The sequence below is a fragment of the Macaca mulatta genome, chromosome 16 (genome assembly GCF_049350105.2).
Source record: "Macaca mulatta isolate MMU2019108-1 chromosome 16, T2T-MMU8v2.0, whole genome shotgun sequence".
NCBI lineage: Eukaryota > Metazoa > Chordata > Mammalia > Primates > Cercopithecidae > Macaca > Macaca mulatta.
Window position 1 is genome coordinate 91,173,576 of NC_133421.1, and position 11,178 is coordinate 91,184,753.

Here is an 11,178-nt window from a genome sequence, read left to right on the forward strand (position 1 = left end):
GCCCTGGGGCCAGGCCTTTAGGTGCAGCCTGACATTCCAGTAGCTCGGACCTCAGTGTCCCTGTCTGTGAATACAGACCTTGGTCTCTTTCCCCACCCATGAGACCAGGATGAGGCTCACAGGCAGCCCAAGGGATTTCTGGACAGATGCACAGGCAGAGCCCAGTCGGCATGGTGGTCTCAGCCCCTTTCCCTTGGCCCCCAGCCTCAACCCCCAGGTCTTGTGTCCTCACCTACACCCAAGGGAGGCTTGAGAGGCCCAGTTCAGGCAGAAAGAGGAGCAGGGCTGGCCTCCAAGCCTCCCCTCTGTCAGCGCCTCATCACAGAGATCAGGTCTGTGGTCAAGGCTCTCAGGCCACTTACATCACTTCCGAAGGCCAGACACACTTCACTTCCATTCAGCCCCCTGGACTCCTGAGGGCCTGAGCAAAGGCTTTCCCGAAGCAAGAAGCAGCAGCAGACCAAGAGCAGACACTAAGGCCGGGCGCAGTGGCTCACACCTGTAATCCCAGCACTTTGGGAGACTGAGGCAGGCAGATCACCTGAGGTCAGGAGTTCAAGACCAGCCTGACCAATATGGAGAAACCCCGTCTCTACTAAAAATACAAAATTAGCCAGGCATGGTGGCGCACGCCTGTAATCCCAGCTACTTGGGAGGCTGAGGCAGGAGAATTGCCTGAACCCAGGAGGCAGAGTTTGCAGTGAGCTGAGATCTCACCACTGCACTCCAGCCTGAGCAATAAGAGCTAACCTCTGTCTCAAAAAAAAAAGAAAAAGAAAAAAGTAGACACAGACAGCCGCCACTCGGAGCCTGGAGCAGGGTTTGCCATGAGCGTGCCACATGGTCTTGGGCCTGATGTCGCCGCAGAACTGAGAAAAGCATCTGTTTTCTTACATTCCACGTCCCCCTGGAGTCTTTTGCCCCTTTGCTGAGATTGAGTTTTCAGGCAGGCTCTCTCCTGTGCTTTAGAGTCAGCAGGGCCCACTCTGATGGGTGTTTCCTGTCTGTTTTTTGGAGGCTCCTGAGGCTGGCTGTACCCATTTACAGAAAGAAAAGGCAGGGGATTGACACAGCACCCTAGGCTTCCTGGGCCAACACCTACTGTTCAGGGAGAATCTCCAGTCCTGTCTCCCTGGACAGAGAGGACAGCAGGGTCCCTCATGATACCCAGGGCTGGTGGGGAAACTCAACACCTCCAGCCTATCCCAAATATCCTAGAATCTGTCGTCCTGCCAGAAGACGCCTGTGATGTCCCTGTCCCATCAAAGCAGGGGACAGTGCATGCTGGTTCTCAACCCCTGATGATGTGATCTGTTCTTGGCAAGGACGCATCTTGTTTCCTTCTCAGACATCCATTCCTCTGTCCATCTGCCCATCCATCTGTCCGTCATTTCAACAAGTATTCATACAAACTGAAGACCTACTGTGTGCCAGGCCCTGTGCCATGCACCAGGATGCAGTGTTGAGAAGATTACACAAAGCCCCCACCCTCAAGAAACTCAGAGCCCAGTAGGGAAGAAGGCCAGCACACAGAAGCCGTGGCACCTGGCACACCAGGAACTCCAAGAAGCCACATCGAAGGGTACAGGACGGGCCTTTCCGCAGTACAGAGCAGCTGCAAGCCAAGGAATCCGGCTTCAGGCCCCCAGGGAGAGGAGCCGTCTTGTTGCCCTTCCAGGAAGCTCAGCTCCTAGCAGAATGCACTTCTGGGGGCATCCACAGTTGCTTCCTTTAACTAGTTTAATCCGAAGACAAAAGTTGAGCTAAGGCAGCTTGCAGAGAAAGGCAGGACTACGGGCTTGCTAGGTAGGACTCGTCTTCCACTGGCATCACCTCAGAAAACTGACTCAGAGAACAGTCTCCAGGCCTGGGCCCTCAGCCCCGGGGCAGACTGGCTAGGCGGCCAGTGGGAACTCTGGTCTCACTGAGACTGGGGCTGGGGGCTGAGACTTCACTGAGAAAAAGTGTTCCAGATGGCAGTGGGGTGGGCTAAGCCAGCGGCCTCCCAGAGCCCGTCTCCCCTAAGGTTCCTAGCAGTCAGGAGCCTCAGGCTCTCAAACCCCTCCTGCGGTGATGGAATGGTCTAGAAACCTCCTCACAATTTGGTTTGCTGAGAGGGGAAAGTTAAAACCACCCTTTTTATTTGGGAGCCTTTGAACAAGTTTATGATCTTGCCCCTTGTCAGGAAATCTGTTTTCACTTATAAGAAACAGGCTGGCTCAGGGGCCGGCGGTGAGCAGACCAGTGAGGGAAGACTCCACACTGAGAGGCTAATTATATTTTCACCACTAGCCCGGTTATTCTCCACTCTGGTCCTGGGCAAAGCACCCCTGGCCTGGTACTCCCAGAAGCCCCCACTATGGCCCGTCTTTTTGGGGGGTGGGGTTGGAAAGCCAATCTACAGCGAGGGTACAGAAGGCCAGAGGTGATGTCGGGGGGCCCGGACAGGAAGGGGACGAGCACCCACTGACAAGGCAGGTCTGCACAGCCAGAGCCCAGGCAGCCTCTGCTCAGGGCTGCAAGCTCTGTGGGGCAGCCGGAGATTCTGAAGGATCAGCAGGCAAACAGTGCTGCCCCCAGACATGTGGAGCTCCGAAAAGCCAAAGCCCTCAGAGGGTGTCCAAGGCCACTGTCCCAGGGCCCTGGAAGCTGCTGGAAGAGCCTCCTCTGAGGAGGGGCACAGGCACGCCATGCACGCACGTGGCTGCGAGGACAGCCATGCCACTCTCTGGTCACATGACCCAAGCCAGGCCAATCACAACACCTCTGCTTCCTCTGCCACTGTGATTGGCTTTGGGCTAGGCATGTGACCTAAGCTGAGCCAATCAGGGTTCACCCCTGGGACCCAGTGAGGGCACAGTTCTTCCCCGCTGGGCTCTGACCGTGGGGGAACCTGGGAGTCCGGATGGGGTTGCAGAACCCGCAGTGTCATTCACATTACTGGTGAAGAACAAGTACTTTGTAACATAAGCATGTTCCATGCAATATGAGGGGTATACTTATACTAAAAATTATTCATTATCTGAAATTTAAATTAACCTGACGTCCTATTTTATTTATTTATTTATTTATTTAGAGACAGAGGGTTTCACTCTGTCACCCAGGCTGGGGTGCAGTGGTGCGATCTTGGCTCACTGCAGCCTCCACCTCCTGTGCTCAAGCCATCCTCCCACCTCAGCCTCCCAAGTAGCTGGGATTACAGGTACACGCCACCAAGCCCGGCTAATTTTTTTATTTTATTTTTTGTAGAGTTGGGTGGGGGAGGGTCTCACTATATTGCCCAGGCTGGCCTCGAACCCCCGGTTCAGCCTCCCAGAGTGCTGGTATTACAGGCGTGAGTCCCGCACCCAGCTTCTGTATTTTATTCTTTAAATCTGGCAGCCTGTCTTCACAACTGCGGTTGACCTTGAAACCCAGCTGTCCAACATAAAGTGGGTCTCCTCAGCCCACCTGGCTGCACGCAGCTGCACCCAGCCATCCATCACTGGCAGAAAAAACCCATGCAGGACCTGAAGGCTCAGGAAGCTGCTGGAGCCCACTCCTGCTACACTGACCCTCCCTCACCTCAAACTCATGGCCTCTGCAAAGCGCCATCACCTGCTGACCGAGGAGGCAGCAGCCTTGGTTTACAGACAATGCTCTGTAGGATGCCAGCCCCAGCCCCAAGTGGACGGCTGCACCCTCACAGCCCCACCTTGCAGGACACCCCTTCCAGGGTGCACACTGAGTGGACGCCTCAATGTTCAAGGCCGAGGCCTACACAGGGTCCTGGGCAGTGCCTGGCCATCTGGCCAGACGTGAGGGACTTGGAAAAAACACATGGCAAGTGAGTCGGGAACAGGAGTCCGGGGAGTTCGAGGAACAGGAGGATCCGCAGGCATTTGGGCTGTGCCTGGAGGCTGAGCACGTGCAGGCTCATGTGAGCCCACCAGAAGCCCCACTGCAGAAGAGTTCTTCAGTGTCAGGTGGGCACATGACCCACCCAGGGGTGCCCATCACCTCCCTCTCCCCAGCCAATCTGCAGCTCGCCCCACGGATTCGCAGTGTGCAGGGAGGAAGGTCAAGCACAGGCACTCCGTCTTGAAACTGCCGTCCCCGTGGCTGGTCTGGATTCACACTGAGGAAGGCTCAATCGTAGAAGCCACAGCGGACCTGAAATCCCAGCACAGTGCCATGCTTCACGGGCACCTGGCCGCGCTGTGGGGCACATTGATGACTTTGGTCCCTTCCGTTATGGCATGGCAGCAACTTGTCCTGGTCAGGAATGGGCACTGCTCTGGGTGAGGTCGTGCCGTGGGCCTAGAGAACGTCTAGACCTGCTCAGGGAACCCCACCCCGCCCCTGCAACCAAGGAACTCAATTCCAGGCACAAGCACAGACAGGAACTAAGTCACGGCCATTCCCCATCTCACCCTCTGTCCCTGGCGTTTGCAGCCCGGGAGCCACGCAGCCTGGTTGGTCTGAGGCAGGGCACCCCACGAGCCAGCAGAAGCTCCAGTCCTGGCTTCAGGAGGCAGGAGTTGGAGGAGGAGTTTCAGCCTCTCACTGTCACACTAGTGCCCCTAAGCTCTGCCTCCGGTCCTGACTCAGAGCTGCACTGGTCTGCAGTGTGGCACCCAAGGGGGACATCGTTACAGCCCAGGGATCTGGAGCCATTTCAGGTTCCGTGGGCCACAAGGTGAGTAGGAAAAAGAGGGTGTGTGGTTGCCATTCTGGCCTGCAGTTGAGCAAGGGGACGTGGGTGGAGCTGGGGACCTCAGAACATACCTGTATGACACACCAATGCACTGGTGGGAGACCTCTGCAACCCCAAGAGGGCAAGAGCCACAGGGGCTCAGACACCCCAGGAATAAAAGTTAGGTCTCCCCACCAGGTAAAGAAGCCACCTGTGCAAGGCTCTGGCTGGAGACGAGGGCAACGGTGGTAAGGCCAGGCGTGAAGGCACTGCAGATACCCATGGTAGCTCGGGGCCCCTCAGGAAAAGGAGGGCACCTTGACTTTCTCGCCTGGGGCTGTGTGCTTTCTATTTTATTTTCTCCTCTTCTTCCCCTTCTGTTGGGTGTCAGGTAGGTTGGCAGTGGGTAGTTCCAGCATCTACTCCACAGCTGCAGACACCCGGCAGACCCTCCCGAGAACTCAGGGAGGCGGACATCCCAGATAGCAGGCACAGCTGTCACCCGTGCAGCCACAGCTGAGTGGCCTGGCTCATGTCCTGGGGGGAACAGGAGTGTTTGTTTGACCATCAGATGGCTGCACAGTGCCCCTGGAGTCGTGGGAGTGGGTCGGGGGAAATGTGTGGCTCCCACGGGGGCTGAGTGTGGCCCCCGCTGCCATGTCTGCCCCAAGGCCTTCCTGCCACCTTCTCCTGATAACAGATGCCCCTGTTTCATGCTGGAACTGCCCTCACCTGACCCGCGTGGTTCTGGTAGAGTTGTTACCCGACCCCCAGGCCTGGACGATCACACAGCCATGTCCCCTGGCCCAGGGGAGCATGCCCTTTCCTGGAATGAGCAAGGACCCTGCATCCCTACTGGGCAGCCACACTGGAAGCGAGCTGGCCTGGCCCTGCCTGGGTCATGCCCCCATTCCCCTCCCCTATTCCCCTCCCCCATTTCCTCCCCCATTCCCCTCCCCTATCCCCCTCCCCCATTCCCCTCCCTTATCCCCCTCCCCCATTCCCCTCCCCAATTCCCTTCCCCCATTCCCCTCTCTTATTCCCCTCCCCCATTCCCCTCCCCCATTCTCCTCCCCTATTCCCCTTGAAGAACAGGGAAACACGTGTTTGTAGTGGAGAAGCAGAGGCCAACACACAGAGAGAAAGAGCGAGGGACAGAAACACGGAGACAGATGTAAAGACAGACAGAACCCAGATGACAGCTGGGTCCTCGGAGGCTCAGAGGCCCAGAGGCCCACGCTGCCCAGGCAGTTCCGGCCGTAGCTTCCTTTTGTGCTGACGGCATTTGAGCTGATTGCATCAGTTAAAATCCTAAGGGTCTTGGTGCTGTCAGCTCCTGCCCTGCACGGAGTAGTGACGGATCCACCACCCCTGGTGACAGTGCATGCTCTGAGCGTCTCCAGGTTCCCGGCATCCCACAAACACTGTGGTGGCAGGTGGGGCCAACGGAGGCCTGACGAAGGGGGAAGGTAGCCCTCCCTCCCAAGTACCCACAAGTACCCAACACAAAGACCTCCTCAAAATACTGGACTGGACGCTCCTCCATCAGCAGGGTCTACCTCACTGATCCAGTATGAGTGACAGCCCAGCCACTCGGTCAGGGAGGTGAGCAGGGCCAGTGGCAGCACAAAACCCACATCCCAGGCCGGGCGCGGTGGCTCATGCCTGTAATCCCAGCACTTTGGGAGGCCGAGGTGGGCGGATCAGAAGGTCAGGGGATCGAGACCATCCTGGCAAACACGGTGAAACCCCGTCTCTACTAAAACATACAAAAAAAAAATTAGCTGGGTGTGGTGGCGGGCACCTGTCATCCCAGCTACTTGGGAGGCTGAGGCAGGAGAATGGCATGAACCCGGGAGGCGGAGCTTGCAGTGAGCTGAGATCGCGCCACTGCACTCCAGCCTGGGCAACAAAGCGAGACTCCGTCTCAAAAAAAAAAACAAAACCTACATCCCGTCCTGTTCCATACACGTGTGTGTGTGAATGCAGCCCTTGTGTGTGCATAGAAAATGCTCTGGACTGGGTGCAGTGGCTCATACCCATAATCCCAACACTTTTGGAGGCCAAGGCGGGAGGATCACGCCCAGCTCTGGTGCTGGGAAGGACACTATCCTTGAGCCCAAATGGGTACTGAGGCCAAGATAGAGGGCAGTGGCAGGTCCAGCCTCTTCTCTCATCAGTCCAGGTTTTTGCATGAGGCAGGAGGCTGCCAGTGCTGGGCACACCTGGCCATCCAGAGCGTGGTCACCCCGTGATGGGTCCCTGCCATGCCTGCTGTGCTCCAGGAAGATGGGAAGGGGTCTGTGGCCACACCTGTGTCCTGCTTAAGGTGGTAACGTCACAGCCTTGATCATCCAGGGACCCGGGGAGGAGGAGCATCTCGGGGAAGAGAGCAGTGGGGGCCTCATGGTCTGGAGCCCTCTCCCCACCAGATAGATGGAGGTTCTGGAAGGTTCCTAGCTGGGCCTGCTTCTCTTGGCCTGCCTCTTGCTGTGGGCCCTTGGGCAGGACACTGGCCTTCCTGAGACCTGATTTCCTTGTCCATGAAAATGACATGGAAAGTGACAGCAGCAGGACGGCTCATGGGAGATGCGGCTGAGCACTGGACCTGCTGGCTCCTCTTCTCCAGCATCAGCTCTTCCTTTCCAGTTACCAGGGGTGGGGGGAACTATATTGCCTAGTACCTGCCCCTGCTTTTTCCTCAGTAATGGAAACCCCCAACTCATAACTGGGCACCTGGCCTTTAAGAGTGAAAATTACATTTCCCAGCGTGCCTTGCAACTAGATGCAGCCATGGGTCTGAGTGCTGGGTAACAAGGGTGAACAGCAATGACATGTGCAGAAGAAAGTATCCTTAAGCATAAGGTTGTGCTCTTCTCCCTTCCTGCTAGTTGGAATGTAGGTGTGATGGCTGGAGCCCAAGCAGCTATTTTGGGTCATGAGAAAGAAGCCACAGTTGAGGATGGCAGAGCAACAAGACAGAGGAGCCTGGGTTCCTGATGATGACAGAGGCTCCAGAGTGGCCCTGGAGGCCTTATGTAAAAGAATAAGAAGCATCCCCCTTGCTTAAGTTACTACTATTTCTGTGGTATTTCTGTGGAGCCTGAATTGAATCCTGATGTCTGTGTTGGTTACCCTTCGGTCCACCCTCAGTCTCTTTGGCTCTCCTCTGTCACCAGCCCTGCCGGCCCACACCCAACATCCACTCTCCACTTCTCCCCACTCTTGTTCTGCTGAGACCCCCCTTTGAGACTCCCAGGGCCCCGTGGTCTCTGAGGTTGAGGTCCACGCTCAGCTTGATGTTGCTGCCAAGCCAGCCCCTCTCACAGCACAGAGCTCTCGCGCAGCCTGTAATTATATATTTATTGTGGGTTTATTTGATTGCTGCCTCCCCAGGACTGTCACTAATGTGAGGGCAGGGCGCCTGCCTGGTATTCACATTATATCCTCAGCTCCCGGCCGGGAGTCTGGGCTCAAGCAGGTACCCAGTCAACGCTGGGCAGGTGAGTCTCATCCTGGTGAGTGCCGACTCCGCGACCCACCACCCTCCCCACCCCTTCCTCCCTGGCCCAGCCACTCCTGTCCCTCTCTCTACCCTCCCCCCATGCCCAGAGTCCCCCTCCCAGCCCTTTTCTTCCACCCCATTGTCTTCTCTGTCGCCTTCCTGACCTTGCGTTGAGGCTGCAGGCCTCAGGGCCTTCCAGTGACCCACACCCAGCCACGTTTCATTTTCTGAACTCGGTTTCAAACATGAGGAAGGAATTGAGGCTGGCATTCCAGGAGCGCCACCAGGGCCTACTGGTGGCTGTGTGGGGGGTAGCGCAGGCCCCCCAGTAAGTCTCCCGTCCACAGGGACGTTGGAAGGATGGAGAGGTGGAGTGTCTCCCCCACCCCACAAACGGCCTACAGGAAAGGAGACAGTCCCCAGTGCTGGCACCGTGTGGGGCAATCAGAACCCACCCACACTGCAGGTGGGAGCAGCGGGCAGGGTAGCGGCTTGGAGAGCTGGTGGTGTCTGCTAACATCCACCAGAAACCCCCACTGTCGGGCACTAGACACACACTAGATCGTTTGTAGCAACACTGTGCATAAACTGTGGAGATGACCTAAATGTCTGTCAACAAGAGACTTGGTAGATAAAGCGTTACATCCATACAATGGACTACAACACACTACAGACTCATGCAGTGACCCCGCGATGCAGTGAACACGGGGCAGCACTGTGCTGCGTGAAGGTGCCAGCCTCACAGAGGACGGCTGTGCAGTTCCGCTGGCGTGGACTAAGGATCAGGCGGAGCAGTCTCCGGGATGGGTGTCTGAGCGCTCCTGGGCTTGCATGGGAGGGGCATGAGGGAGCCTCTGAGAGCCGGGAGTTCTCTGGACTGCACTGGTGGTTGCATGGGTGTGCGCGCATGTGAAAGTCCAGTGATCTGCAGTTTAACATTGTTGCACCTGGCTGGGCACGGTGGCCCACACCTGTAATCCCAGCACTTTGGGAGGCCAAGGAGGGCAGATCACAAGGTCAGGAGATCAAGACCATCCTGGCTAACACGGTGAAACCCCGTCTCTACTAAAAAATACAAAAAAAATTAACCAGGCGTGGTGGCAGGCGCCTGTAGTCCCAGCTACTCGGGAGGCTGAGGCAGGAGAATGGCGTGAACCCAGGAGGCAGAGCTTGCAGTGAGCTGAGATTGCGCCACTGCACTCCAGCCTGGGCGACAGAGTGAGACTCCGTCTCAAAAAAAAAAAAAAAAAAAAAAAAAGATGCACCTACTTCACGTTTTTTTGTTTCTTTGTTTTTTTGAGACGGAGTCTCACTCAGGAATGCAATGGCGTGAACTCGGCTCACTGCAAGCTCTGCCTCCCGGGTTCACGCCATTCTCCTGCCTCAGCCTCCCGAGTAGCTGGGACTACAGGTGCCCACCACCACGCCCGGCTAATTTTTTGTATTTTTAGTAGAGACAGGGTTTCGCCATGTTGGCCAGGATGGTCTTGAACTCCTGGCCTCCAGTGATCCCCCTGCCTTGGCCTCCCAAGGTGCTGGGATTACAGGCGTGAGTCACTGCGCCCGGCCCACATTTTTAATAAGAATATAAAGATGGAGGAGGCGTGGTCTGAGAATGCAGAGTGTGACTCTGCAGGACGCTCTCATCCCTGTAACCACCAATTGCCGCCTGCCCAACAATGCAGCCCTTGTTCCTCCTCCTCTGTCCCCTGTTCATGATAGCCTGGGCTTCCCTCCCTGAGGCTCGGGGCTCTGCACCGTCCCCAGGCCCAGTCCAGTGCTCCTGTACTCCAACACCTCCTTCTGGTCCATTCTCTCCCCAACCCTGACAGGTGCCATCCTTCTTGCCCTCCCTGGCTTTGGGTCCGGGCTGTTCTGACAGCACCAAGGGCACCCGCACATCCTGAACCTCAAGCCAGACATTGTTTTCCAGAGACAGGCTTCTGAACCCTCCAGCCTCTCTATTCCTAAGAACTCCTAAGAAAGATCCCAGGCTGGGCGTGGTGGCTTGTGCCTGTAATCCCAGCACATTGGGAGGCCAAAGCAGGCAGATTGCTTGAGCACAGTAGTTTGAGAGTAGTCTGGGTAACAGAGCGAAACCCCATCTCTACAAAAAATACAGAAATTAGGCCGGGTGTGGTGGCTCACGCTTGTAATCCCAGCACTTTGGAAGGCTGAGGAGGGCAGATCACCTGAGGTCAGGAGTTCGTGACCAGCCTGGCCAACATGATGAGACCCTGTCTCTACTAAAACTACAAAAATTAGCCAGGCATGGTGGCGACACTTGTAGTCCCAGCCACTCAGGAGGCTGAGGCAGAAGAATCACTTGAACCCGGGAGGGAGAGGTTTCGGTGATCTGAAATTGTGCCATTGGACTTCAACCTAGGTGACAGAACAAGACTCTGTCTCAAAAATAAAATAAAATACAGAAATTAGCTGGGCATGGTGGTGTGCCTGTAGTCCCAGCTACTCGGTAGACTGAGGTGGGAGGATCACTTGAGCCTGGGACGCAGAGGTTGCAGTGAGCCGAGATCACGCCACCCCACTCCAGCCTAACAGAGTAAGATCTTGTCTCAAAAAAATAATAAAGGCCGGGCGCGGTGGCTCAAGCCTGTAATCCCAGCACTTTGGGAGGCCGAGACGGGCAGATCACGAGGTCAGGAGATCGAGACCATCCTGGCTAACACAATGAAACCCCGTCTCCACTAAAAATACAAAAAAATTAGCCGGGCGTGGTGGCGGCGCCTGTAGTCCCAGCTACTCGGGAGGCTGAGGCAGGAGAATGGCGTGAACCCGGGAGGCGGAGCTTGCAGTGAGCCGAGATCGCGCCACTGCACTCCAGCCTGGGCGACAGAGCGAGACTCCGCCTCAAAAAAAAAAAAAAATAATAATAATAATAATAATAATAAAATCCCATCCACCAGCCCAGGACTCCCTTCCACATGGGAAACAGGCCCAGGGTTGGGGGGCACTTCTGGTTCCCAGCCATTAAATCCCA